The 14,873-nt window shown below is 40.3% G+C and overlaps 2 protein-coding genes across 5 annotated transcripts in view; one reads left to right on the top strand and one right to left on the bottom strand.

Annotated features, from left to right (window-relative positions):
* Nucleotides 1–14,873, bottom strand: part of LOC129724274 (D-beta-hydroxybutyrate dehydrogenase, mitochondrial) — a 196,184-nt gene that overhangs the window by 120,091 nt on the left and 61,220 nt on the right. The gene's annotated exons all lie outside the window — the stretch shown is intronic.
* LOC129724277 (elongation of very long chain fatty acids protein 7) overlaps nt 1–14,873 on the top strand; it is an 88,122-nt gene that overhangs the window by 60,770 nt on the left and 12,479 nt on the right. The window lies entirely within an intron of this gene.

Below are 14,873 nucleotides of genomic sequence, written 5' to 3'. Positions count from 1 at the left end.
GCTGTAACCTATTTGAAAAAAAATGCAACTTTTTACTTAAATTGTCCAGAAAATATTAGATTGATGACATTATTTCAACAAATTTGCTCTAGGTAAAACTTATGTTCTAGGTATGATCTTGAAGACAATTGAATTAACAGCTCAATTCTCAAGTTCGAAAAAGTTATCTTGATTTTCTAATATACTAAAATTACAATTCGAACTTTTTTAAAATCGTTGCTATTAGTTATTGTTTATTTGGTTCCTTCTTTTCTAGGAAGAACGTTCCTATGCAAGTTTTAATGATTTCGACAGTCGTGAGGCCGAGAGTTGTCATCCAGTAGATTCACTTTTTCGTTCCCAGCACGTCACGTATTTTGGCAGTTTTCGCACATTACTCGGCTTAATTGCATCAATTGAAATCGATACTGTTCTCCAGTATTGGTGTCGTACGGTTTCAACAACTCATAATAAATAACACCAACCTGGCTCCAACAAATTCACAGTGTGTTGTCACTAGGCTTTTGCTATCCCCGCTGCTCAATCGCAAAAAACTCCACGAGCCCTCAGGGTCGGCTCGTCCATAAGGAGAGGTCAAATTGAGGAAAGGAGAAGAAGATCACTTGGTTTTAAACTAGTATATTTGGCACGGTAATTTTTCCCTAACGTCCCTAATTCCCTACTCTATATTTTACAAAACTGGACTTACGTGATATGTGTGTGTGTGATAGTGTCTGGGCCCGCCGTCTGTCACTGCTCCATTGCCGTCTGTCGCTCGGAGGTCACCGTCGCCGCTGTCCCGTTACGTCTCCGCTGTTTCTATGCCGTCGCCGCTGCTTCTCGCCTACGCCTACTCTCGTTCCTGCTGGTGCCTTGCCAACTCTACTGGGTTAACGTTGGGCTTCGTCGCTGACAATAGCCGCTCTGCCGACTGGTAAACGCCCCCACCTGGTCTTTTAAACACTCCGACTCGATGTAAGTGGACCCACGGCACCAAACGGGTACGATCTCTGCCAATAGCTGCCAATATATTCGCTCCTTTCCAGCACACAACAATTGTTTGCCGCGACGAAACGATTGCTTTTAACTCGCGGATTAGAGCCGTATCGATTTAATTACGTTGCTCTACAACTTTGCGTTGTCGTGTGCCAAACGTGGTTAACGGGTTAACGTGGTAAAAACTGCGGCTGTCCTATGTGCGTTCGACAACTAGCACGGTCCAATCCCTTCTGCCAATGCTGCCTAAGGACTTTCTCGATCACCCGAATTGCCTTCTGACTCTCCCGGAACTTGCCTTCCGAACTCCTTTGCAGGCGAAATAATTATAGTTCAGTGTGTTGTGCTGTGTATGATATGTGTACCTTGTCAGGGCTGAACACAATCCCTGCCGTGTGTGTAGAGTTTATCAAGATTAAATCGCCGTGCCATCTCCCTATATAGCTATTCTGGATGTCATATTTGGGTATACTTTTTAATTTGATTATATTTTTATTTTCTTTATTGTTTTAATTTATTTTTATTCCTAGCTAGCTGTTAAGAGTGATCTTCAACCCACGTTTTGTTTTTATGACGTAATTTTGGGCTACGTAGAGCATTGTGACAGGCTATGAAAATAGCAAAAGGTCACACTACCGCACGACTCGGAGAAAAAAAATTAATAAAATTAATTTTTTTTTATAGGGAAAAATCTAATAATCAGAGTAGTGCCGCACCTGCACCCAAAACAGAAAATGCAGAATAAATAAGCTTAACAGATACTTGATAAAACCAACATACATTGAGCGAAAATAATCGTGACAATTTAACCTATAATACTAATACAACTAATTAAAAATTTTATTAAAACAAGCTTGGTAGAAGATAACTATACACAGTTCCGCAACACAATAATAACCGATAAGTCATGCGAAATTATACATTAATTGATCGCGGCATATTACTCCGACAACTCAACTTTATACAACAATAGCGTGCGGGGTGCGTTCACCGTACTCTAACGAGGAATGGGAAGATCCCATTGTGTGAGTGCGTAGATACACGGCAGTTTATTTACCCCACTAAATAAATATTGGTTTTCTTGATTCAGTTCAACCTAAAAAATGATTGTTTTGGCATTGAAAATGGTATATATCTCTTGTTGTACTGAATTCCGGCCGGTGAGCATTCTAATTTTCTTCGCCATTTCAGACAAAAACTATTTATTTTTTAAGATGTAGCGAATCAAATTTGTGGTGATAATAATTCCTTAACAAAACAGAAGTGCAGTGCAGCATAAATAACATCCTCACTCATCACCATTCGTCAAATAAAGGACTAAAATACGAATGGACACCATGTTTTCCAAAGACAAACATTTTTAATTACTATGGAACTAACCAGTGAATATGATTGTTCATCGGCAAATACTGTAAACGCTTTATTGGCTTGTACGTACCTTTGAGGCTGTCAGCACAAGAAAACTATCTCTGGCCTTCCATAATGCCACCGATTAGATGCGGCTGACACCAAGAAACATAACCCCTATTCATCGATCCTTACATCATCGTAACCAGGATCAATAAGTATCACAACTTATCACCTGTAAAACCACTATTTTCTTATTTTTTTTTTTTTTATTTTAGGCTTTCAAATCACCAGCCGAAAAAACACCGAGACTTTTGCCTTTTAGATCAGCCACTTCGTAAGAGTTTGTTCCTCTCTTTGCCAAAACCACACAGGGCTCATACACTTCACCCAGTTTGGCGTTATAATTATCTTTCGCCGAGGACTGACGAAATGTTCTTTTAAAAATACTTTGGCCAACGTCAAAGGTCGGCGAATATCTTTTGTGTCGCAGATCATAGCGTTTTTTCACTTCACAGTGTGCCTTCTCAAGATAACCAGCGACTTTGCTGTACACTTCCCGACTGATAGTGTTCATTTTTTCCACCCGTTGGTCGTTGGTCAGTTCATCGATCTTTTGAAGTCGATGGTCGGATCCCTTCGTCACTATCTCGTGACCAAAGATCACTTGATATGGCGTATGATTGGTCGTTGCATGAATGGTATTGTTCAGGATGAACTCAACCTCGGAGATGCGGGTGTCCCATAGCTTTTGATTTTCCCGGACGTAGCTCCGCATCATCGCATTTATCGTTCGATTGAGCCTTTCAGTGGGATTCGCCTGGCTACGGTGTCGCGCGTTCGCCCAATGTTTAACTTCGTACTTGGCCAACATGTGCTGAAACTCTTTCGAGAGAAAAGTGGTAGCATTGTCAGAAATGAGGTATTGGGGAACCGAGAGTCGCCTAAACCATTGTTGTTCCAAAATCTCACACACATTACTCGCCGAAATCTTCCTCACAGGAACTAAAATACAATATTTGGAAAAAACATCCATAAGGACAAGCAAATGAGCATTTCCCTTGTTGCTCCTTGGAAGAGATTGGATATAGTCAATTGTGAGAATTTGGAATGGCCTAGTGGTAACGCGTTGGTTTCCCATTTCAGGCACCGTCGAAATTGTGGAATGTTTAATACGCTTGCAAATTTCACAATTTGCAATGTATTTTTTTATCTCCGCTGCCATACGTGGCCAATAAAAATATTTTTTTATTTTTTTGACGGTTTTCTCGTATCCAATATGAAACGACTCATCGTGTTCTTTATACAAAATCTCCTTACGTTTGGACTCAGGGGCACACAACTTCCAGTCAAACACATAGTCTAATACGTCTGATTGTGATGACACTAGTTTGTACAGTTTGTCGTTTTCAATCTTGAAATCTAAATATTTTTCGGGGTCACGTTGTACCGATTTAAATAGTTTGGAGTACCAATCTGCTTTCGCATCTAGTTCTAAAATTTCCATCGAACGGGACAAAGCATCTGGAACAATGTTTTCTTTTCCCTTACGATGCTTCACTATCATATCATACTGCTGCAGTTCGATACTCCAACGCGACAATCTCGACGACGTTCTCCATTTCGACTTCATTATAAAAGTCAGCGCTGACGAATCAGTAATTAAGCTGAATTGAGTTCCTTCGATATAACACCGAAACTTCTCGATGCACCTGAGAGCAGCTAACCCTTCCTTTTCAGCGGCGTGATAGTTAAGCTCCGCACCCTTGAGTTTTTCTGAATGGAATGCGATAACTTTTTCATCGCCCTGTTGGATCTGTGTTAGCACCCCCGCAATGGCATGGTCGCTCGCATCAGTTTGCACTGTGAAGGGGAGGGAAAAATCGGGGTTCGCCATTATAGCAGCACTAATTAGCTTTTCTTTTGTAGCTCGGAAGGCCTGATCCGCTTCTTGAGTCCACTTGATCATTTTAGGACGGTTTTTTAGCAGATCTGTTAGCGGGGCTGTGAGTGCGCTGAATTGGTCAATGAACCTGCGATAATAATTTATCATACCGAGGTATCTACGTAACGCACGAACAGATTTAGGCACCTCATACGCAACAATCGCATGTACGCGATCGGGATTGGGCCTTAACCCGTCTTTAGATAATATATAGCCCAAGTATGGCACTTCCGGTACACAAAATTTCGATTTTGTTAGGTTAATCCGTAAATTAGCTTCCCTTAATCTTCTTGCCAACTCCTTCAACTTAGAGACATGTTCCTTGAAGGTACTGCTAGCGACAATAATGTCGTCCAAGTACACGAATATAAACGGTTCTAACTCTCCAAATCCCAGTACCCTATCCATTAATTTGCTTAAGGTCGCAGGACTATTTACAAGTCCGAACGGTAAACGTTTGAACTGAAATAACCCTCTTCCCGGGATGGAAAATGCCGTGTAGGGTCGAGATTCTGCGCTAAGTGGGATTTGTAGAAACGCCTGACTTAGATCTATGGTGGTTAAATATTTAAACGATCCTAATCGACTTAAAATGCGGTTCTGATGCGGCAGTGGATAAGCATCACGCTTAGTGCGCTCATTAAGCTTTCTCGCGACCAGGCACAGACGCACCGCGTCACTGTCTCGTTTCGAGACAGGGACAACTGGCTGTGCCCACGCGGATCGGGATGATTCCACAATATCGTCACGAAGCATGTTATCCAAGGCGCTGTTAATTTTCTGCTGGATTTGCGGGCTCCATGGGTACGGATTTTTGCGTATTGGTGGTTGGTCTCTAAATTCATCTTTAATTTCAATGGTATGGGATAGCAAATGAGTACATCCAATATTCCCAGGCTCAGGTGTTAAAAACTCTCTTTTTACTTCCTCTAATTCAGCTTGCTCCTTGGGGCTCAAACTGAGTTCTCCGCCCTGTTCTACTAGGGACTCATCGAGCACTTCGATAAAATTTTCCCGAAGAGCAGGATAAATTCCGAACTGGTCCCAAAAGGACATTCCGAGGTAACACGGCCTTTTTAACGAAGGGGCAATCACGAAGGAAACGAATTTGGTCGTACCGTTGAATGAGACTGGAACTTCAATTTCTCCTATACTTGGTACTGGATTACCTTCTGCCGTTATTAAAGTCAGTTCCGAGTATGAGTAGTTCAAATTAAGATTTTTCAATAGACGCTCTGACCCTTTTCCCAATACGTTTTGATTACTACCACTGTCTAATAAGGCCAACATTTCGATTCCTAAGAGATCGATTCTAACAAACGGTCGGTTGTCTCTATGAGGATGTAAAAAAATTGTGTTTATTTCTTCTCCGTACGGTAATTCAGGTGAAATGGATTTGTGTCCTAACTGATAGCGAAAATTGTTAGTTCTAGTGCTCTCACTAGTCTGAGGGCTTTTTGTAGTTTGTTTCAGGCTACCCTGCCTCAGCGAGCAGCCTTCTCGTCGTTTTTTGTAGCACAGTACAGACAATCCTTGTGTACAAAACCAGGGAAACCACAAGTTTCGCAATATAATTGCTTTTCTTGTTTACATTGTCGGAAATTATGGCCAAACTCGTGACAGTTGAAACACGTACCATTTTTAACCGGAACATATGATTTTAAAATCAATTCTAATGGGTTGCGATTTCGACTTGGACCGGGCTTTTCGGTATTTATTGGTTCTGGGCGAAGGTAGGATTTGTACGGTACTTGTTTAGAATCGTGGGACGGTGCGGGTAACTTTTGGTTTTGGGTATAATAATTACTTTTAAAATTTGAATCTCTGTTAGAGTTACGAAATTCTCTTTGAAATGTATCCCCTCTGTTCCACGGTCGCTGGTTGTTATATCCGGACTGTCTTTGCTCCGTACTAATTTCATTAATCTGCCGATTTCCTTCTCTCCCACTTCTGCCATTTCCCCTGTCGTTACCCATAAACCATTGCCAGTTTATTGAGTCGAAACTTTTCCCAAACTCTCGCATACCTGCGATCGTTGTTATGTTGCGGGCAAGCATGGCGCCTTTGTATTCGGGACGTAGATTACGGAAGAGAAGCTGAAATTTCTTCTCTTCAGCCAAAGGGATCGTCATACTTCGGAATATTCGAGTCATTTCCAGGTAATAATCTTGAAAACGCTCTCTAAAACCTTGCTTTCGAGACTGTGCTTGTCGCTCATATTGATAATCCAAGTCGGGTGGTAAGAATTCACGCTTCAGCTCTCTCGTTAAATTCTCCCACGTTTGCAGTTCGTTATGCTCATTCACTTCCATGTACCACGATCTTGCTTTTCCCAAGAACAAGTGATACGCAGAATTATAAAGCTCTCGGTTAGTATAACCTTCCGATCTGGCATTGAACTCAACCTCCTTTAGGAATTCATTCAATCGCCGACCGCCATCCATGCCGTCATACTTAATTTTCCATTTGTGTATCGGGAGTCGTGTACTCGAGAATTCTCGAACCATGTTATCCCTGGGGTTAGATTCTGGTTTCGGTGTTTGACGTGAGGCATTTTTACGATCGTTTCTCTCACTCTCTTCATCGATTGGCATTATATTGGGAAAATGTTGATCTTGTGCAAGCCATTCTAACAAGCCTTTATAAGCGATTTTCGGTTCATTTTTCTTGGCTAAATCTAAGTCTATTAGAGACTCGTCATCGGCACTTTGATTCGATTCTTGGTTATTATTTAGTTGTTCGATTTCTAATATTTCTTTCTTTTCGTTAGCGACGCGCGTTTTATTTAAAGTTTTCATTTGAGACAATATTTTTGTAAGCATTTCTTTTAGTTGCAGGTTCTCTTCTCGTAACATTCTCACTTCCATCGACGGGAGAGCTGTCGCTCCGTTTTCTTCGTCGTTGTTTTCAAATTCATGTGGTTCTGGAGAACTATCCAATTCCCTCACTTTGTTTCCTGTTTCTTCTATTCTAGTTAGATCCTCACTTTCCTGACTAGATGTCTGGTGGGTGGTAAACTGTTCATTGTGGGTAGTAGGTTCATTCGTATCTTCATTATCAGGTAAAGAAAAACGTAGTTTCAATAACTGAAGGTTTGCCAAATCAGTTTCCGTTCTTCGAATTTCCGGGTAGGGGGATGCTATTGAATAGAAGTCATTCAATAACCTCACGCATTGGCCTGCTAGATCAGAAATAGTATTTCTGTTGGCCTCTTCTGTAACGTATGGTTTAAGTCTTAGAACACGAAACAATAAATGTAGTAATCGTGATTTGTAGTTCTGATCTAGAGATTTCTTAACTTTTCTGGATTCTAAAGTTTTTTTAATTTCTTCAATTTTGTTCAGGCATACTTCTAATTCTTCTGGTAAGGACTCCCAGCTCTTTTCAAACTGTATTTGTGAAGCCTTTTCATATCTCTCTCTTTTCAGTTCCGTTCTACATATTCTTTCCTGCGCTGATCGTGATTCGTTACTAATTTCGATTCTCCGGATAGCAAGTTCATATTTCAGTTCATCGTCTAGCAAGTGTGCTACATTCGAACTGTGGTACTGAGCGATGAATTGAGTGATGTTATTCATTATGCACTGTTTTCACATATAATAAGCTATACCATAAATTAAAAAACGTCACGCTCAAATACCTTTTCTCAACCAAACTGCTGGGGTAATGAGCTCATCAAATATCTTTATATCAACCGAAGTTGTTCAAAAATTTAGATTTAGATTTAAGAAATAAATGGGACTGTTAGGAATTTTCTATAAGCTTATTTTGTTTCCACGTGGATATCGATCATTGATTTTGATTATCATGAAAATCTTCTTTGATTTGATGTATGTGGTTTATCTTTTAATTATCTGAAATGCCCTGCAATAATCCACAAGGACTGCTCATAGGATCAATTACCAGAAACACCGGCTAAAACGATGATTACTATCATTCTCCCCCCTTGTTTAACCTCGAAAAATGGGTAAAATTTTTCGTTGGTCGCCAATATGTCACTAGGCTTTTGCTATCCCCGCTGCTCAATCGCAAAAAACTCCACGAGCCCTCAGGGTCGGCTCGTCCATAAGGAGAGGTCAAATTGAGGAAAGGAGAAGAAGATCACTTGGTTTTAAACTAGTATATTTGGCACGGTAATTTTTCCCTAACGTCCCTAATTCCCTACTCTATATTTTACAAAACTGGACTTACGTGATATGTGTGTGTGTGATAGTGTCTGGGCCCGCCGTCTGTCACTGCTCCATTGCCGTCTGTCGCTCGGAGGTCACCGTCGCCGCTGTCCCGTTACGTCTCCGCTGTTTCTATGCCGTCGCCGCTGCTTCTCGCCTACGCCTACTCTCGTTCCTGCTGGTGCCTTGCCAACTCTACTGGGTTAACGTTGGGCTTCGTCGCTGACAATAGCCGCTCTGCCGACTGGTAAACGCCCCCACCTGGTCTTTTAAACACTCCGACTCGATGTAAGTGGACCCACGGCACCAAACGGGTACGATCTCTGCCAATAGCTGCCAATATATTCGCTCCTTTCCAGCACACAACAATTGTTTGCCGCGACGAAACGATTGCTTTTAACTCGCGGATTAGAGCCGTATCGATTTAATTACGTTGCTCTACAACTTTGCGTTGTCGTGTGCCAAACGTGGTTAACGGGTTAACGTGGTAAAAACTGCGGCTGTCCTATGTGCGTTCGACAACTAGCACGGTCCAATCCCTTCTGCCAATGCTGCCTAAGGACTTTCTCGATCACCCGAATTGCCTTCTGACTCTCCCGGAACTTGCCTTCCGAACTCCTTTGCAGGCGAAATAATTATAGTTCAGTGTGTTGTGCTGTGTATGATATGTGTACCTTGTCAGGGCTGAACACAATCCCTGCCGTGTGTGTAGAGTTTATCAAGATTAAATCGCCGTGCCATCTCCCTATATAGCTATTCTGGATGTCATATTTGGGTATACTTTTTAATTTGATTATATTTTTATTTTCTTTATTGTTTTAATTTATTTTTATTCCTAGCTAGCTGTTAAGAGTGATCTTCAACCCACGTTTTGTTTTTATGACGTAATTTTGGGCTACGTAGAGCATTGTGACAGGCTATGAAAATAGCAAAAGGTCACAGTGTATATTTGGTCGAGCCGATGACGTAGAAACATTATCAGAAAGACTCCATGACTTTTTTTTCTCTGGGTTGCTGTATTGAATCCAATTGTCATCATCCGTTACGATGCGATGAAGAAACCCTTTTTTGCCATTTGAGCAGTTTTTAACAGGTAAAAAAAAAACAACCCTCAACGTCCCTTGGCTACAATCATAACCCCAAGCTCCGCGTTTTTGAATTATTCCCAAAGCATGTTGTCAGCTGGAAGGCTGTTTCGTCGATAATTCCTAACACCGAAGCAAGCTGTTCCTGCGTTTGGCATGAATCCCCATCGAGCAATTTCACCATTTTAGCGTTCGAGCTTAGAAAAGTCATTTTTTCATAAATCACGTTTGGGCAACCTGATAACAATTTTTTAGAAAGTCGAAATTTTTTCAAAAATGCTATAAATAACATTATCTTTCAATTTAGGGCTGAGCACCTTGACTTTTCAACATCGATTTTTTTAAGACACCCTAGTGAACATCCGTCAACATCGAAATTATAGTCTTTAGAGCGACAGAACCAATCTCGGTATATTGTTTCGCTCAGAACAGCATTTCCGTAAATTTTTCAAACTCTAGATGCGCTTCAGGCACTGTTTTCTTCGAATGAAATGAGTAAAGTAATACTTCCCAAAAACCACGACTATTTGGCACAAAACGAGACACTTTCACACAACTATAATAGTCTATGACCGCGGTTTTCAACCTTTTTTCTTCCGCGTACCCCTTAGCGATTTTTTTCATTTCAATTGTACCCCCTCGCTTGAAATGCTCTCGCAGAGTGGGAGGGAGTAGTGGTAGATCATATTGTGGTAGTCTACTACAGGTTTCAAATTGAACTATGATTTGTTTGCTTGCTACAGTCATGTTTTAAGAGTAATATTGAACAACATTTGAAGTATTTAAAAAAAAAAATGCTTTGTCCGCCATCACTGATTTTTCTTTCGCGTACCCCCTGAAGGCTCTCGAGTACCCCCAGGTACGTACCACAGGTTGAGAACCGCTGGTCTATGACGTCAAAGCGATTTATTTACAATTTAAGTCTCCATCCATTTACGAATAGCGAGAGCTAAGCGCATCTAAAATACAGATTAAGTGTAATGACTTTTGTGGTACAATAAACACTTTATTTTGTTTTGGGAAAAGTTTTGACATTATTTGTAACATTCCCATGTTTGAGAGGAAAATGTTTGAAATCCTATCCTAAAATACAAATCCATTTAAAATTATGCAAACAACTGCAAATATTATATATTTGAGATTTGTATTTTCACTTGCAAATATTTCTGACCCAATTCATCGAAGTGTAAACGTATTATTTCCTACCCATTCGTCATTTTTCTAGTCCCAGTTGACTAAATTTCTTTCATTTGTTTTGTTTGAAAGTAATTGTGATTTCGCCACATTTTCGTTTAATTTATACGTTTGTCTTTCATGACGAATATTTACTTTCAGATACTTCTGATAATACTGATGACAGAAATAAAACTATAATTTCAAGGTAAAAATTCGAAATAATTTCAAAGAAAATTAAACCGAAACTGCGTAACCGCAGGGTTACAGAATCCGCATTGTCAAGCGGATGGTCGCGGGTTCGAATCTTAGTAGAATCAGGCCATTTGGTTGTCAAAGGACTTTAAGCATGGGTTTATTCTCAGGCTCCCCACCAGTTACCCTTCTTTCACGCTGAAACCTACAATACCTTTGCGTGACTTCCTCTTAATAAAAAATAAGTCCCTCTTATCGATCAAACTGGCCAAAAGGACGCTTGACGAAACTTCTCCAAGAAACAAGGCTCGGTATAGTGCTCCTATACCGTGTTAGCGTGTAAATGGAAGGGTAGCACATAACACAAGCACTGATAAAAAAATATTATAATAATAAAAAAAATAATAATATGCATGCCACTACTCAATAGCGGTATTGCTAATAATTGAAGTGCGGGATACAGCAGACACCTGGGCATATCTCACAATAGATCAACAATTCTGGTCGCAGTGAGGAAGTCCATACAGGAAAAAAACCGAAACTGGAACCGGAGTTGGTAACTGATGCCAAACTGATCGCAACAATTTTTCTACTTTAGCTTAACCTGCTCTATTTGAATTAATTTCTCATGATAACTTAACATGTATTTCGTGATAATTCAGGGTTATGTTGTTACCTTGATTTTATTTGAATTGAGTTCCAGTAATGTTTGAGATCTGAAGTTAGAGAGACTTTAAATTGCATTTTTATACACCTTTCTTCAACGTGGCTTTAAGACTACATTTTTAGGCGGATATCAATATTTACGCGTGATTTTACGCTAATTCAGGAACAAATTCACGCAATTTTATTTCACTAAAACCTTACAGGATACACTGGATACACTGGGGTATACATGCTGATTTCGAAATTTACGCGGACTCCGGACTCCGAAGTTCAGGGCTTATGCATTCCTTTACACGCACAGCACGTTTCCTAAACAGAAATCGAATTTAGTATAATTGATTGCAGTCGAAATATTCATTGATCTCCAGATTTTCTCTAAAGGTTTGGCTGCATGTAGATTCTATCATTTCAAATTTAATTTATTTTCTTGTAGACTTCATTTCTTTTTGATGCTAACTTATTGGCTAAAAGGAGAGCTTATCGTAGCAATTGAGGATTGCAACGATTTTTGTCGAAAATTGTTAATAATTTTATTTGACATAGCTTCTTCTAATGGTTCAACACCAGTAAGTCTATGTAATTCGAGTGTACCAAACCAAGGAGAACGCTTCAAAATCATTTTTAGAATTTTATTCTGAATCCTTTGGAGCGTTTTCTTCCTTGTTGAACAGCAACTTGACCAGATCGGTACAGCATAAATTTCTTTTTGATAATTTTTTTTTCTGGGAATCACTTCGATATTATTTTTTAATCAATTTCAATTTTTTAATCAATTAATCAATAATCAATTAAATAATGTTTCCACTGGAGGTTTCGTAGTACCGCGGAATGAGTTGAAATTAGTTATTATAATGTAGTACTGATCCCAGAGTTTGTTTTTGGCTTTTCACAACGATCGAACGAGCGAGTGAGAGTAAAATTAGTAAATTTCATCTTATGAGCCAGAATAAATAGGTTTTAACCAATCATCATTTTTTTTCTAAGTAGAGCAACTTTTCCTTGATTGATCCTTGATTTCTCCATGATCTAGTTTCATTGTTTAGGTTTTTATGAAATAAAAAACAGATTTCTTAAATATGAGCTCTTTTAGATAATTGACTATTAATTTTTCTTTTAACTTATTTTTTCAAAATATAAATAACTTTTTTTAGAGTGCATATATTTTTCGGAAAGACTAAATTATTATCTACAACTTTGCCGAAGGCGTCACACCCATCAAACAAACCGTTTTGGCTCCAAAAATATTTGTAATCATCAAAACCTTTCCAAAATAGCATTTTGCAATAGCTTCTCAAAAATAATACGTGTTCTTAAAAAAATGAACCAATAGCACTAAATGGCATCTTTTTCCATTTAGAAACGTCTATGCAAACATCACACATGAAACGGTCCCCATATAAAGCAGCGGCCAAAATTACCAAAACGCGAATTTCACATTCAGGATGATTTGAGCACATCATTTTAAAGTTTTTGATCTATATTTTCATAATTTTTCAATTAAATCTTGATGCATAGAATGGTTCATGTTGAAAAACGCCTCCAAAGCTACCACTCTCAAAAATTAAGAAAAAAAGTGTTTCTGAATATGTTGGAATATATAACTTCTTAGTAAATCTGTAATGGTATGTTTGCGTACAATTGAAAGCTTATTATTTAAGCTTCATAAAACTGAAAGATTAATTGATTTTAACCTTACAGAGTCAACCGCAGGCCACGTAGAAAATATGTGAAACTTTCCTAAGTTTTGCCTTCAAAAACATTAAATGTAAGCACGTGTAGGCACAGTTCCTGATAGTGTGCCTGGAAGCCCTGTTTGTGCTCTTCAAGAAGCTATGTTAAAAGTTTGCGGAAAATTTGCGTTTTTTGAAGAAAAAGATGATTGAAAGTTTTTCATTTTTCGTACTTACTTACTTTTACTTTTAAGGCAACAGACCGATTATCGATTCAGTGCCGAATCCAGAATACGTCGCCATGTCCCTCGGTCTTGGGCTGCTATCCTCCAATCGCCCCTAACACCTATTTCGCGTGCATCCTCGTCGACAGCACACATCCAACGAGTGCGGGTTCTACCCCGAAGTCGACGACCTCTATCGGGATTACTGCTAAATATAGCCTTCGCTAGACGCTCATCCGGCATTCTCGCTACATGCCCAGCCCACTGAAGCCTGCCGTGATTTATCCGCTTGACTATATCCGCCGATTTGTATGCCTGGTACACTTAATGGTTCATGCGTCTGCGCCAAATACCATTTTCTAGTTTGCCGCCAAGGATTGAACGCAAAATCCTACGCTCAAAAACACCAAGAGCTCGCCGATCAGCCTCTTTCAGCGTCCATGATTCATGGCCGTAGAGAGCCACCGGAAGAATCAGTGCAAGTTTAGTACGGATTTGCAGACTGCGAGACCTTAGCTGGTTACGTAGTCCGTAAAAGGCCCTGTTTGCGGCAGCTATCCGCCTCTTTATCTCACGGCTAACCTCGTTGTCACATGTCACTAATGTTCCCAGGTAAATAAATTCGTCGACTACTTCAAATGTTTCCCCATCTAGCACCACCGCAGCACCAACCTCCGACGGACTATCACGCACTCTGCCAGCCACCATGTATTTCGTTTTGGCAGAGTTTATGGCAAGGCCTAATCTCGCAGCTTCCCTCCTGAGAGGTCCGAAGGCCTCTTCCACAGCTCTACGGTTGATACCAATGATGTCGATATCGTCCGCAAAACCGAGAACCATGTGCGAATTCGTAATGATGGTGCCGCTTTTCTGCACACCAGCCCTCCGTATAGCACCTTCCAATGCGATGTTGAACAATAAGTTCGACAGCCCGTCACCCTGCTTCAAACCATCTAACGTCACGAACGAGTCCGATATCTCACCGGCTATCCTGACGCTTGATGTAGAACCTTCAAGGGTGGCACGTATCAGCCTAATCAGCTTAGTTGGAAAGCCATGTTCCATCATAATCTGCCATAACTCATTTCTCTTGACTGAATCGTACGCTGCCCTGAAGTCTATGAACAGATGGAGCGTCTGCAAGTTGTATTCTCGAAATTTATCGAGGATTTGTCGCAAGGTAAACATTTGGTCCGTCGTGGAGCGTCCCCCTCGAAAACCGCATTGGGACTCGCCAACAAAGGTCTCCTGCAACGGCCTTAGTCTGTGGAACAGGATGCGGGAGAGAATTTTGTACACGGTATTGAGAAGAGTTATGCCCCAATAATTGCTACAGTCCAGGCGATGGCCTTTTTTGTAGATCGGGCATATGAGACCCTCCAACCAGTCCGAGGGCAATTCTTCATCAGACCACACTCTCAGCA

This window comes from Wyeomyia smithii, chromosome 2 (assembly GCF_029784165.1).
Source record: "Wyeomyia smithii strain HCP4-BCI-WySm-NY-G18 chromosome 2, ASM2978416v1, whole genome shotgun sequence".
Lineage (NCBI taxonomy): Eukaryota > Metazoa > Arthropoda > Insecta > Diptera > Culicidae > Wyeomyia > Wyeomyia smithii.
This window is presented reverse-complemented; position numbering and strand designations above follow the sequence as displayed.